Genomic DNA, 13639 nt, shown 5'->3' with positions numbered 1-13639 from the left:
GAAACATTACTGTCACGATGCTCCTTGAAAAATTGGTTTAGTCACTTGGCTTGTGTTTCCTTTCATAATCGATATGACTTCATGCAAAATGATGTAGCAGTTCACATCATTCTGTCATTCCCCGTCAAGGAAATACTGTTTTCCAAAATTAAAATTATGAATCAATTCACAGGAGGATGTCATCAAATAAACAAAGAATCATTGCTTATATTACACTGCCAACTTTTTGATATGTTTAATTCCTCTAAATGCATTTAACTTTAATGAAGAGTAATACAATCTAATAACAACATAAAATGGAATTGTTTATCTTCCAAGTCCTATATTGGGCAGATGTCTTCTCCTTAATACATTGTTTCCAATGCAAAAGTTTTTTTTTTCCTTTTCCCTTCTTCAGATTCGTCTCTCATTTCTATGTATGTGGTTTGGGAAGTGATCTATATGTACATGTTTAATTAAGTCACTCATCAGGCTGTAGTTTTCACAGTTGGAAATGTCTGAGATTTGTTGTTTCAAGTTCCCAAGGCAATGATATTTATATGGCCCAATTAAATTTGGTAATTATTAGTATATTAGTCAAGGTTATTTCAGTTGCAAGTGACATAAGACCAAACTCAAACAGACTTATGCAAAAAGGGCATTTTACTGACACATATAACTGAGAGACCAAAGGTGGATGCTGGTTTGAGGAGCTCAGATGATGTGAATAGGGGCCTCTCCTCATCTCCTGCTTGCTTTGCTCTGTGCCAGCATCATTGTCAGGTTAGCATTTTACTTACGCATGGCAAAGGATGTCCACAAAGCAACGTAGTAGGTTATTCATTGATATAGGGTGACCTTCGGGTATGTACAAATGGGGCAAAGGGCTCCAACTGGGATTTGGAGTCTGCCTGGGTGTCTGTGTGCTCTGCATTTTTTTTTTTTCCTTAAGGAGAGGTTTTATTATAAGGCCCAGGGAAAGAGACAAGGTGGGGAGGCCTTACTTGATGCTATGTCTCCCACAAGACCCAAGGAGGAGTTTTTGAGTTTCTGTGGAAAGCAGTATTATAATAGAAGGTGAAATCAATGAGGCACAGTTTTGGTGCATTAAGGCGTGATAGCTTTGAAATGCTTCCATGGGGCAACATCTGTGCAAGACGGGACAGCATCTCATAGCGAAGGAATGATGAACCCAAATGCTATAGTTTCATTCCTGAACACCCTCTGGAGACTTTCAGAGTTCCTTGGGTCTCTGGGGCAGACAGGATAATGTGGATTACACTAACAATAGATGTAACCCCTTGTTTTGTGGTGGGTGTTTCTAATTAGTTTTACATGGATAGATTCTGTGAACCCAAAAGGTTTCTTATAGAGAGAGAAACATGCAGAAGACGTTGTCAGAGTTGAACCAGAGTAAGTGAATGGAAAGATAAAAAAAATAGGGTATTATGTATTGACAAATATTTTAAGTTGATTACTCAGTAAAACATGTAATTTATGTAGAAAGCCAGTGACATTATTGCAGGTTGTTTTTCATTTATTGCCTATAAGGAAGTCAGTCATGTTATTGCTCTGTGTGGGCTTTCAAAGATAGAGCCATAGAAGAGCCATCTCAGACATGTTGCAAATAACCATGCAACACTTAGATTCTTCACATTGAGAACACTCTTCTCATATAACTTATTCTCTGGTTAAAAGCATATAAAATTTTTAAGAAGCACATATAATGTAATTGCAGGGATTTATACATTCAAATCAGCCATGTGGTCTGCAAAAGTTAACTGTAAATTGTTATCTAGGTAAAAGTCTCTATTACTTTTGTTTATAGAAACTCAGATTGTAATTAAAACTACTGTCAGCAGAATGCTCATTAAAGTGGATTTAAGATTCCACATGAAAAGTTATTGATTCCACAAAGGATAAACACCACTAGGCCACTAAAAACATCTGAAGTTATTAAATTACGGATTTAGTTGCTGTTATATCTTTTTACTCACTTGGTTGTTTATTAAGAAACCTCTGTAGAAGGTATGTTTGAAATGAAACTGAGAGATATCAGCCAATAGTTATTTCTCACAGATATTTAGAAATTAATGATCTGCTGAAAAATGGTGGTGGGTTTTGGTCTCTCTTGCCCCAAATTCCTGGCCCTCATAAAAAATATAGCCTACTTCATGTCTATGGGAAGGAAGGATAAGAACGGGGGTCAGATGATAAATTTTTGGCCAGCAGCATCTAGCCTAAAGAGCCTGACTTAGCCCTATCACATTTCCCATGTATATTTATGTACTGTACCATTTGGTATTATTATAAAATTTTTTATCTGTCCCTGGAGGTAAAATTGAGTTATATATTAAATGGCTAGTTTCTTTGTTTTCTGCTTAGGTATGCATGTAATGTGGTAGCGTAATATATATTCCACACTTGTTTCATTCCTGCCGAGAGATAATATTTTTGCAGCTGACAGAGTAAAGACATCCTGTGCTCCCAGAATAAGAGAACATATTGGCAGGATAAAATACAGATGTTCCCCATGTTTTTTCTGCCTCATAGTTGTATTCAGCAGAGTTTAATTTTCATGGGCATATTTCTCTGTCCTTGTTTGAGCAGTTGGACACAGAAGTCCACAGTAAATTCAAGATTTTAAAAGGTGGTTTCAAGTAAAGCATTTTAAAATGTTTTTTAAATATATTTTTCTTTATTTCAGAGAGGAAGGAAGAGAGAGAGAGAGAGATAGAAACATCAATGATGAGAGAGAATAATTGATCGGCTGCCTCCTGTATGCCCTACTAGGGATCAAGCCCACAACCTGGGCACATGCCCTGACAGGGAATCAAACTGTGACCTCCTGGTCCATAGGTTGTTGCCCAACCACTGAGCCACACCAGCCTGGCTAAAAATGTTTTTATTGGTGGGAACGTAACTTAAAAACTCATTCCCCACTCCCCCTACAAAAGGCTCTTTTTATTAAAATGTGGGAATCAAAATAACTTTCTTAATTCTCTAGAATGAAGGAACTTGAAGTATATCAAATTTTTCTCTGAAAGAATTGTATTTTTCTCTAGTGAAGAACAAATATAAAATTTCTCTTGTCACAGTCTAGGAAAAATAAACAGAAAATTCCGATAAAGGTGGTATCCTAATCACATGTTTGATGTCTTTCTTTTTCCCATTTCAGAAGAAAATGATCCATGGAATAGAAAAGGAATATAAAAAAAAATCATTGTGTATCATCATCAGAAACTTCTCACATATACCTATGAAGCTGAGACGTTTTAGCTGGAAATGGCGCAGGTGGAAGTGAACGAAGGGAACACCAATGAACCATTACTCACATTTTGGCTGCTCATCCTAAAAAAACCAAATTCTTCCTCTTTACAGGTAAGAGAAAAGTTGCCAGATAAGGACTTTAGTAGTTCAAATGAGGGGGATCAAATGTGAGCATTCAGATGAAACAATCTCTAGTAAGACAGTTGTACTATAGAATAAGGGGAAGAACTTGGGGGTGAGAAGCTAATTTTCTTAGATTCAAAGGGGTCCTCTACTAATTTTTTTCAAGTGCAGACTTCCACAGAAATGTAAAAATTGAGAAACAAACAAACAAAAAAATAGGGTTTGGAAATCGAAAGAAGAGTAACTATGGGACATTTTACCAAAATGCAGAGCATAAGCTCTAAGTTTTGGGAGTTCAAGAAAAAATCAAGAGGCAGAAAACATTAAAGCAATATTGTTGTTATAGGAGTTCTAGAAGGAGAAAATAGTATGGATGCATGAAAAGCAATAACCAAAGAAACAAAAGAAGACAATGTATTTGGATTGAAAGATTCAGTCTTTATGTGCAGAAGACTTGCCAAAGACTGGGCAGGTGTAATGACAAGTAATCATGCCCAGGTGCTTTTCCATGTCCTGGATAAAGAATAAATGCTGGAAGCAGCCAACTAGGAAAAAATATATGTCATCATAGGGAAAAATTTTGAATGGCATTAGGCTACTTATTTCTAACACTAATGTGGGAAAACCTCAGAGAAAATGTTGAGACTTCTGGAGAAAAAGCATAATGTTCCAAGAATTATATACCAAACCTAGCTATTATCTGAATGCATACACAAATGAAAGCCTGGTTCAGATTTGTATCAGAAATTACATGACTCATGTATGATTTTTGAAAAATATAATTTAAAGTAGACCTTCGAATAAAAACTAATCAAAGCAAACAATTTAATAAAGACACATTTTAGAAAAAAAGAGCATTGAGCAATAAAAACTTAGATGTAAATCTAAAGAATTGTTTGTAATGGCATTATGAAACTAAATACAATTTATAACAAAGGATTTTCAAAGAGAAATGTATATTATTAAAAAATGATCCCTAGAGATGTGGAGTAAGGAGAGAGTAAGTAAAGTGTGATGAAGTTTTTATGTCAAACAAGGAGGGTCTATATTTGTTACTGAATTATTGACACTGATGGAGACTCAATTAAAACTTGTTTGAAAAATTTTTAAACAAGACCAATTTAAAATTAGACCATTAGAGAAGAAAAACATATAAAAGATGTTTATTCCAAAGGATGACAAAGTGTGTGTGTGTGTGTGTGTGTGTGTGTGTGTGTGTGTGTGAGAGAGAGAGAGAGAGAGAGAGAGAGAGAGAGAGAGAGGGAGAGGTGGGGGTAGAAAAGAGGTAAAGACAAGAAAATATAATTAAAAGAATCCAAGAAATAAGATGCAAAGAATAAAAAGAAAAATATCTATTTGGTTCTCCTATTAACTTCTAGGCCATGATGGTGTAACTGCTATTGGATTTACCTTCCCACTATAACCAGAACAAAATATGTGAGGTGACTATTTTCAGGCATTGGAAAATAGGTAGTGTGGGACTAGAGTCCTAGCGAGACAGGGCATACGTGAGGTGAGCAACCACATACAGCCTGACTTTATGTCTGAGGGCACTTTCCTGAATGTGGCACAGAGAGATGGAGCCCATGCAAAGAATATATATTTTATTGAGCTGAGGAGGCAGACATAGAAACAAAGGGGATGACTAGGCAGCTGGCATTTGAAGGTTAGAATTCCAGAGAGGAATGAGTTATACAGAAGGGAGGTCCCAAAGGTCTGTGTGGAGATTCTTCTTAACTCTTTGGATAAGAGCTGCTTTGGGCTTTGCATGTGTAGGTTAAGATTCTATAAAACTTCAAGATTCTGCAAGACAGCAGCTGCTGTGGAGCTTAGAAATGAATGGAAATGCCAGAGGTCATGCAGTGCTAAAAGATACTGAATTTTGGGTTCAACCATATGGAAAGGTTTCACTGAGCACACCAGGTATTTAGTTGAGACCCCAGAAAGGCCACTCTTTAGAAACCAGGAGTAAGATCATATCATAGGATTAAGGTCAAAACCAATAGAGATTTGCCCAAACAAAGCATAAAATGAAAATGGAAGGATCTAGAGAATGAGCTGGTTATGTAGTTGCTGGCCAGAACCAAACATTACACTTTAAAAGGGAGACAACATAATCCAGATGCTCTATAATATATCATTCATAACATGCAGCATGCAATAAAGAAATTACATATGCAAAGAAGCAGGAAAATGGAATCTGAAATCAAGATTTTTAAAAAGCAGGCAATAGAAATAGATCCTGAAAATGACTCAGATTTTGCAGTTAGGACACAATTTTAAGAATGGTAGTAATAAACATGTTCAAGGATTTAAAGGAAAACATGGACAATGAAAGAATAGATGGGAAATCTTAAAAGAGAAATACAAATTATAATGTATCAATTAAAAATACTAGAAATTGTAATTTCTATCAATGGCTTAAGAAAAGATTGAACACTGCAGAATAAAACATATGAGAACTTGAAAATAGACCAATAGAAAAGTTACAAACTAAAATACAGAGAGAATACAAATTTATAAAATGAACAGAGCCTCAGTATCTTATAGAATTATGTATATTAATTGTTATACATATAATTAGTCTCAGAAGGAAAGAAAAAAGAAAAAAATGAGTCAGAACTATTTGAAGACATAATAACCCAAAATATTCAAAATTTGGTGGAAAAAAATCAATATTCAGATCTAAGAAGCTCACAAAACCCAAAGCAGTATGTCTTTCAAAATATTCTAGAATAGAGGTTAAAAAATGATTTTCAGGTCAATGTAAGTTGATAGTAGCTGTGGCACTAAAAGACATGCTAAAGAAAGTTTATTGGACTGAAAAGAAAATTTAGAACTGTAGGAAGGGATGAAGATCATTGGAAATGGTAAATATGTAGAAAACGTAAATGAATTTTATTTTCTTTAAATTTTCTGAAAAAAATAGTTGACTGGTTCAAGCAAGCAAAAATAATAACAACATGTTGTAGCATTTCTGATGTATGTAATGGTAAAATGTGACAATAGCATTAACAATTGAATGGAATAAATAGAATTCTACTGTTGCAAGATTCTTATATTCTATATGGACATTATATTAATTAGAAGTAGGCTGATACGTTAAGGATGTATACTATAATACTTGGAGTAATCACGAAAGAGAGAGAGAGAGAGAGAAAGAGAGAGAGAGAGAGAGAGAGAGAGAGAGAAAGAGAGAGAGAGAGAGAGAGAGAGAGAGAGAGAGAGAGAGAGAGAGAGAGAAAGAGAGAGAGAGAGAGAGAGAGAGATGAGAGAGAGAGAGAGAGAGAGAACAAGACCTAAAGAGGCCTTTAATGGAGTACTGAAAAAATTTTATTATCCCAAGAAGGCAGAAAAGAGCTAACAAAGAAGCAAACATGAGATGGGACAAATAAAAAACAAATTGCACAATGCTTAGAATGAAACCCAACCATATTAATAATTATATTCAATGTAAATGCCCTAATTATTCTAATTAAAATTAGTTTCATAATAAAAGAGTCAATTTATCAAGAGTATACCACAACTGTCAATGGATATTCATCTAATAACTATGTTTAACATAGTTCCTGACACATGTAACTATCATTTTTTAAATATATTTTTATTGATTTCAGAAAGGAAGGGAGAGGGAGAGACAGAGAGAGTGAAACATCAGTAATGAGAGATAATAATTGATCAGATGCCTCCTGTACTCCCCCCCTAACAGGGATTGAGCCTGCAAACTGGGCATATGCCCTGATCGGGAATGGATCCATGACTTCCTGATCTACAGGTCGACGCTCAACCACTGAGCCATACCACACGGGCACATGTAACTATCGTTAATGCAAGGATAACTCAACACAAAGAGAGCCATTAATGTAATTCACTATAAAAATAGATGAAAGGAAGAAAAACTATGGGCAAAAATATATTTGCTAAAATTCAATAATCATTCTTGGTTAAAAACAAACAATAAGCTGACAATAGAAGAAAACTTCCTAAAGCTGATAAAGTTTAGCATAAACCAAGAACAAATATCATATTTGATGTAAAGGATTAGGAGCATCTCTACTCACATTAGAGATAAGATAAATTTGCTCCCGGCATTGTTATTATTTAAGCTTATACTGGAGTCTAACCCTAACTAATGAAATAAGTGAAAAAAGAAAATAATATGGTACATAAATATTAAAAAGAAGAGACAGTATAATTATTTTCAAACAAAAGATTGTCTTGAAAATTCAAGAAAAAATTATTAGAATCAATAAAGGGTTCAGTATGATGGTTGATACAAAATTAGCATAGAAAAATCAATACTTTCCTATATATTACCAACAATGTATTAAAGAATGAAACAGAGAAAAGGGAACCCATTCTCAACAATACAAACTACAAAATGACTAACAAAAATATAAGATTCATAGGCTGAAAACTTCAAAACTACAGGGAAAAGATAAAAGAAGATCCATTAAATATAGATACATAGCCTCTTCTTAATAGAATATATTTTGAAACATGAATCCTCCCCAAGTGAATTTGGAAGTGTAAAGCAATCTTAATCATTATTTATAAAACGTACAAGCTGCTTCTATAGGTCAAATGACAGAGAAAATAAGTTAATCGCTTGGGAAATTCTGAGAAGAAAAAAATGGGAGAAATTGTCCTCTTTCAGAAATTTACACATATTTGACAATTATAAAAGTAAAGGCAGAGATATTGATTAATAAGATTATATAGAATTTAGAAACAGGAGTATGTACACTGAGATTTAGCATACTAGTTAAAAGTATTGACTCTCAAGCCAGGCCACATAGTAGCTTTGAATTCTTGGGCAAGTTATTTAACTCTCTATGCCTTAGTTTCCTTGTTTGTAAAACAGGGACAATTATGCCACCTATATGCTATGGTTTTGTGAAGATACATAAAGCATTTAGAAGAGTGCTTGGAAGCCCAGCCAGCAATTGGCATCAGTGGTTGAGCATTGACCTATGAACCAGGAGGTCACGATTCGATTCCTGGTCAGGACACATGCTCAGGTTGCGGGCTCAATCCCCAGTGTGGGCATGCAGGAGGCAGCCAATCAATGATTCTCTCTCATCATTGATGTTTCTATCTCTCTCTTGCTCTCTGAAATCAGTAAAAATAATTTTTAAAGAAAGAGTACTTGGAATATGGTCAGAAATACGTAAGTACTAGCTGCTGTTAATGATGAAGATAGTAAACAAATTAGTTGGATGATGATGAATTACTTCTCAAATGAGGCTGAAGTTTGGTTACCCCAAATCAGAATTTTTTATCCAAATTTGGTTATCCAACCAAATATATTTTTTTTTTGGTAAGAGATTTTCTTTTTAATATATTTTTTATTGATTTCAGAGAGGAAGGGGGAGGGAGAGAGAGATAGAAACATAAATGATGAGAGAGAATCATTGATTGGCTGCCTGCTGCATGTCCCCTACTGGGAATCGAGCCTGCAACTCAGGCATGTGCCCTTGACTGGAATCGAACTTGGGACCTTTTAGTCCGCAGGCCATTGCTCTATCCACTGAGCCAAACCATCTAGGGCCAAAACCAAATATTTTGAATGAAATACAGTAGAGGTGATTAGTAGTTCCATTTTGAAAAAAATATATAATTAAACACATACCTTACATCATTCCCAGAGAGCAAAACAAAATTATTAGATAAAAACATAGAAAAAACGTACTCATAAGCTTGGGGTGAAGAAAACCTGTCTAAGCAAGATGTGAAACATATCATAAAGGAAAATAGTCACATACTTAAATACATAAAAGTTAAAAAGGAAATTTCTGTATGCAAAAAACACACACATAAAAAACAACATTAATAGATAACCCATAGCCTGGGAAGATATTTGCAGTATATTATAAAAGGATTAATATCAATATGAATCAACAGAAAAAAACAAACACTCTGGTAGAAAAATGAGCAATGGATAAGAAAAGCAATTTCTTAAAAAAAGAAATACATGGTACATTTTTATCAATTTTTTACTCATCAGATTAGCAAAAACATAAAATCTTGATAATACCCAGGGTTGGTAAAGATGTGGCCAATGGACACATTGATACTCTTGGGCGGGAAGGTAAGATGACAAAATATTTTTTTGGAGGCTAATTTTTAAGTATCAAGATAAAAACTGCCCCTTTTTGTTGAGTTAGCATTTCCATGTTTTGGAATTTATTCTAAAGATTGTTTCACATGCACCTGGGTTTACAAAAGGTCTGTGTACAAAAACAATCACAGCAGGAATGTTAATTATGGTGAAATATGGGAAACAGCTAAGCATTCATCATTAGAAGATCAGTTAAATTATAGTAAAGCCATATATTGAATACCACACATTATTAAAAAGGATGAAGTATGTGTGGTTTATATTTGCATACTTATAATGTGGAAACTTTCCAAGGAAAGTGGGAAAAAGTAAATTTCAGGATAATTTCTTCATTTATTGTTTTACACACACACACACTTGCATTTATATAATCATGTAAATATGGGAGAGCATAGGAAAAATACGGAAATGAAAGTACTAAACTATAAACCCTGGTTAACTGTGGGGGTGGGTGGGGAAGGTAGAGCCTCACAGTTTTAGTCCACACTTAAGCATCATTTTAACTTTTTATAATGAAAGCATGCTCACACACATCCTACATAATAAAAGGCTAATATGCAAATTGACCAAATGGCTGAACGACCGGTCGTTATAATGTTCACTGGCCACCAGGGGGCAGGCACTCAATGCAGGAGCTGCCCCCTGGTAATCAGTGCGCTCCCACAGGGGGAGCTCTGCTCAGCCAGAAGCCAGGCTCATGGCTGGCGAGTGCAGCAGCGGTGGCGAGAGCCTCTCCTGCCTCCGCGGCAGTGCTAAGGATGTCCGGCAGATGGCTTAGGCCCACTCCCCACATCAGTTGGACATCCCCCGAGGGCTCCTGGATTGCAAGTGGGAGCAGGCCAGGCTGAGGGACTCCCCCCCGCCCCAAGTACTCGAATTTCGTGCACTGGGCCTCTAGTCTTGTATGATAAAGATCAATAAAGATCAATAAAACACAACAGAAGAATAATGACTGAAGAAGTTAAAGAAGCACCAAGAGGCAGATTATTTTCTTGGCCAAGTGCTCTTAATTTAGTAGCTAATTCATATGTCTTTAAAATTGTTACAGAGCAAACACATGAAATGTTTTATTCATTTAATATGGTTAACATAATCCTGAAAACAAACCAAAGGTAACACATAACAGAGTTGTAGTTCATACTCATAAGCACAGATGCAAACATTTAAAATAAAATACTGGGGAATTCAGTTACCAGACCACAGTGAAGTAATGCTTATTCCATAAAAGCAACAGTGGTTTACAGTATGATAAATATTAATGGTTTTCATAGGTTAAAGGAGACAAAGCACCTGTCTAGAGGTCACCTGCCCATCATTGACTATTCATTCAACAAAATTTTATTGAGCTAGGCCTTATTCTCAGTTCTGGTATAAAACCAAACACCGATTCATACTATCAGAAATATATATTGAAGGGAGGAAAATGGACAACTAAACAAATGCTAATGAGAAGTATGAAAAAGTGTTTAGATAAGGAAAATCCTAGAAACAGAAGAACTAGATGATCATGTTTTTATCTCAAATCAAATAGAAAATCATTTTCATGTTAAGAAAAACTAGGAGTATTTCCATTCAAGTTGAGAGCCATATAACTCTCATTCCCATTATTAATTGTAATCAACAAGTTTTAACCAATGCAATAGTGTAGGTAAAGGGTAAAAAAAATGAGTCATATATATTGGAAAGGAAAATTATAACACACAATTATAATTATATGTTTATATGATTGTCTACCTAGAAAACTGAAAACAGTTGAAAAAATATTAGAAGATAAGTGTTTAGTAGGGTGGCAAGTTGTAACAAAAATATAGGGCTTTCTTACATACTTGCAACAGTCTGTGATAATACAGCAGAATGGAAAGAGATGTCACCATAATAGCAAAAAAATAATATAAAATGTCTTGGCACAAACAACAGAAAATGCACAGAACCTACAACAAGAAAATGATAAAAGTATATCCAAGGATAAAAAAAAAAAGTTTTGTCCCCATTTCTAGAGAGAAATACTGAAAATTATAAAGATATCAATTCTCCCTAAATGTTTTATCTATAAAATCAATTCAATTATAATGAAAATAGTAATGTAGCTTTTGGGAGGGATTAATCTTTCTTATTTAAATTTTTAATCTTTATTTTTGCTGAAGTTATACATATTCACTTTATTATTTTAATTTCTAAATTACAGTTGACCTTCAATATTATTTTATACTAGAGGCCTGGTGCACGAAATTCATGCACGGGGGGGGGGGGATGTCCCTCAGCCCAGCTTGCACCCTCTCCAATCTGGGACCCCTTGAGGGATGTCTGACTTCCCGTTTAGGCCCGATCCCACCGGACATCCCTCTGACAATCCAGGACTGCTGGCTCCCAACTGCTCACCTGCCTGCCTTCCTGATTTCCCCTAACCGCTTCTGCCTGCCAGCCTTATCACCCCTAACCACTCCCATGCCAGCCTGATTGATGTCTAACTGCTCCCCTGCCAGCCTGTTTGCCCCCAACTTCCCTCCTCTGCCGGCCTGGTCACCCCTAACTCCCCTCCTCTGCAGGGTTGATCGCCTCCAACTGCCTTCCCTTGCAGGCCTGGTCCCTCTCAACTGCCTTCCCTTGCAGGCCATCTTGTGGTGGCCATCTTGTGTCCACATGGGGGCAGGATCTTTGACCACATAAGGGCAGCTATCTTGATCTTGTGTGTTGGAGTGATGGTCAATCTGCATATTACTCTTTTATTAGATAGGATAGAGGCCTGGTGCATGGGTGGGGACCAGCTGGTTTGCCCTGAAGGGTGTCCTGGATCAGGGTGGGGTTCCCTTGGGGCGTGGAGAGGCCTGGGCGAGGGGCCTGTGGTGGTTTGCAGGCCAGCCATGCCCCTGGCTACCCAAGCAGAGGCCCTGGTATCTGGAATTTATTTACCTTCTACAATTGAAACTTTGTAGCCTGGAGTGGAGCCAAGCCTCCTGCTCGCTCCATGGCCAGCAGTCGTTTCTGTTTGGATTGTTTACCTTCTATAATTGAAACTTTGTATCCTTGAGTGGAGGCCTGGGCCCACCAGAGTGTGTGGAAAGCTTGGCTTCCTCTGTTGCCAGGGAAACCCAAGCCTCCCTTCTGGTAGCCATCTTGGTTGGGATTAATTTGCATACTCGCCCTGATTGGCTGGTGGGCATGGCTTGGCTGGTGGGCGTGGCTTATGTAGCAGAGTGATGGTTAATTTGCATATTACTCTTTTATTAGAGAGGATGAAGTGATCTCCCCGATAAGTCTAGTATCCTCCTGGCACCATACATACTAGTAGTTATTACAATATTGTTAACTATATTTCCAGTGCTGTTCTTTATATTCCTGTGACTATTTTGTAACTACAAATCTGTACTTCTTAATCCCTTCCATTTTTCACCCAGTCCCCCAACACCCTTCCCACCTGGCAACAATGAGTGAGTCTGTTTCTGTTTTCTTTGTTCATTTGTTTTTTTAGATTCCACACATAAGTGAAATCATATGATATTTGTCTTTCTCTGACTGACTTATTTCACTTAGCATAATATCCTCTAGGTTCATCCATGCTGTCACAAACAGTACAATTTCATTCTTTTTTATGGGCAAGTAATATTCCATTGTGTATATGCACTACATTTTTGTTCAATTGCCTTTAAAAATATGACAAGTTCTGCTAGCATATAACAACAATCCTCAGCCTTATTCTTTTCAGCTTTTGATTCCTACTCCGAAGTCAACAATCCAACACTGTGAACAATTTTTACTGGTGTTTATATCCATACTAGGAGCCCAGCGTGTGAAATCACGTGGCCTGCCCACCCACCCGCCGCCCTACCTTGACACCCGAACCTCTCCATGCAGAGCTCCAGCGCGCCTGGCCCAGCCCCCCAACCCCTCTGGCCTTCTCTGGCCACTTCAAGCCCCGCCTTCAGTCCCTCAAGTCACCTCAGGCTGGTCCTGCCTTCTCCGGGCACCTCCCCGCTAACACCCCGTCTCTGGAGCAACGCAGTGGCTCTGCCCCATCATGACACCAGAGGAGAGGAACCTCCCTCCTGCTGCGCTGTGCTCCTTCCCCAGGCAGGTGAGCGGTGGGGCGCTCTGAGTGTGAGTGGTGGGTGGTGAAGGACGGGTGAAGGGGGTGCTATGGGCTCTCAC

General features: G+C 37.1%; 1 protein-coding gene across 1 annotated transcript in view; it reads left to right on the top strand.

The window, feature by feature from the left end:
• The window catches only part of MEGF10 (multiple EGF like domains 10), a 367971-nt gene that overhangs the window by 163157 nt on the left and 191175 nt on the right, over positions 1–13639 (top strand). The window contains exon 3 of the mRNA XM_079790816.1: positions 3158–3360. The gene's annotated coding sequence lies outside the window, so the exon portion shown is untranslated. The remainder of the gene's footprint in view (positions 1–3157; positions 3361–13639) is intronic.

Source organism: Cnephaeus nilssonii, assembly GCF_951640355.1.
Source record: "Cnephaeus nilssonii genome assembly, chromosome: 2".
Classification (NCBI taxonomy): Eukaryota; Metazoa; Chordata; class Mammalia; order Chiroptera; family Vespertilionidae; genus Cnephaeus; species Cnephaeus nilssonii.
This window is presented reverse-complemented; position numbering and strand designations above follow the sequence as displayed.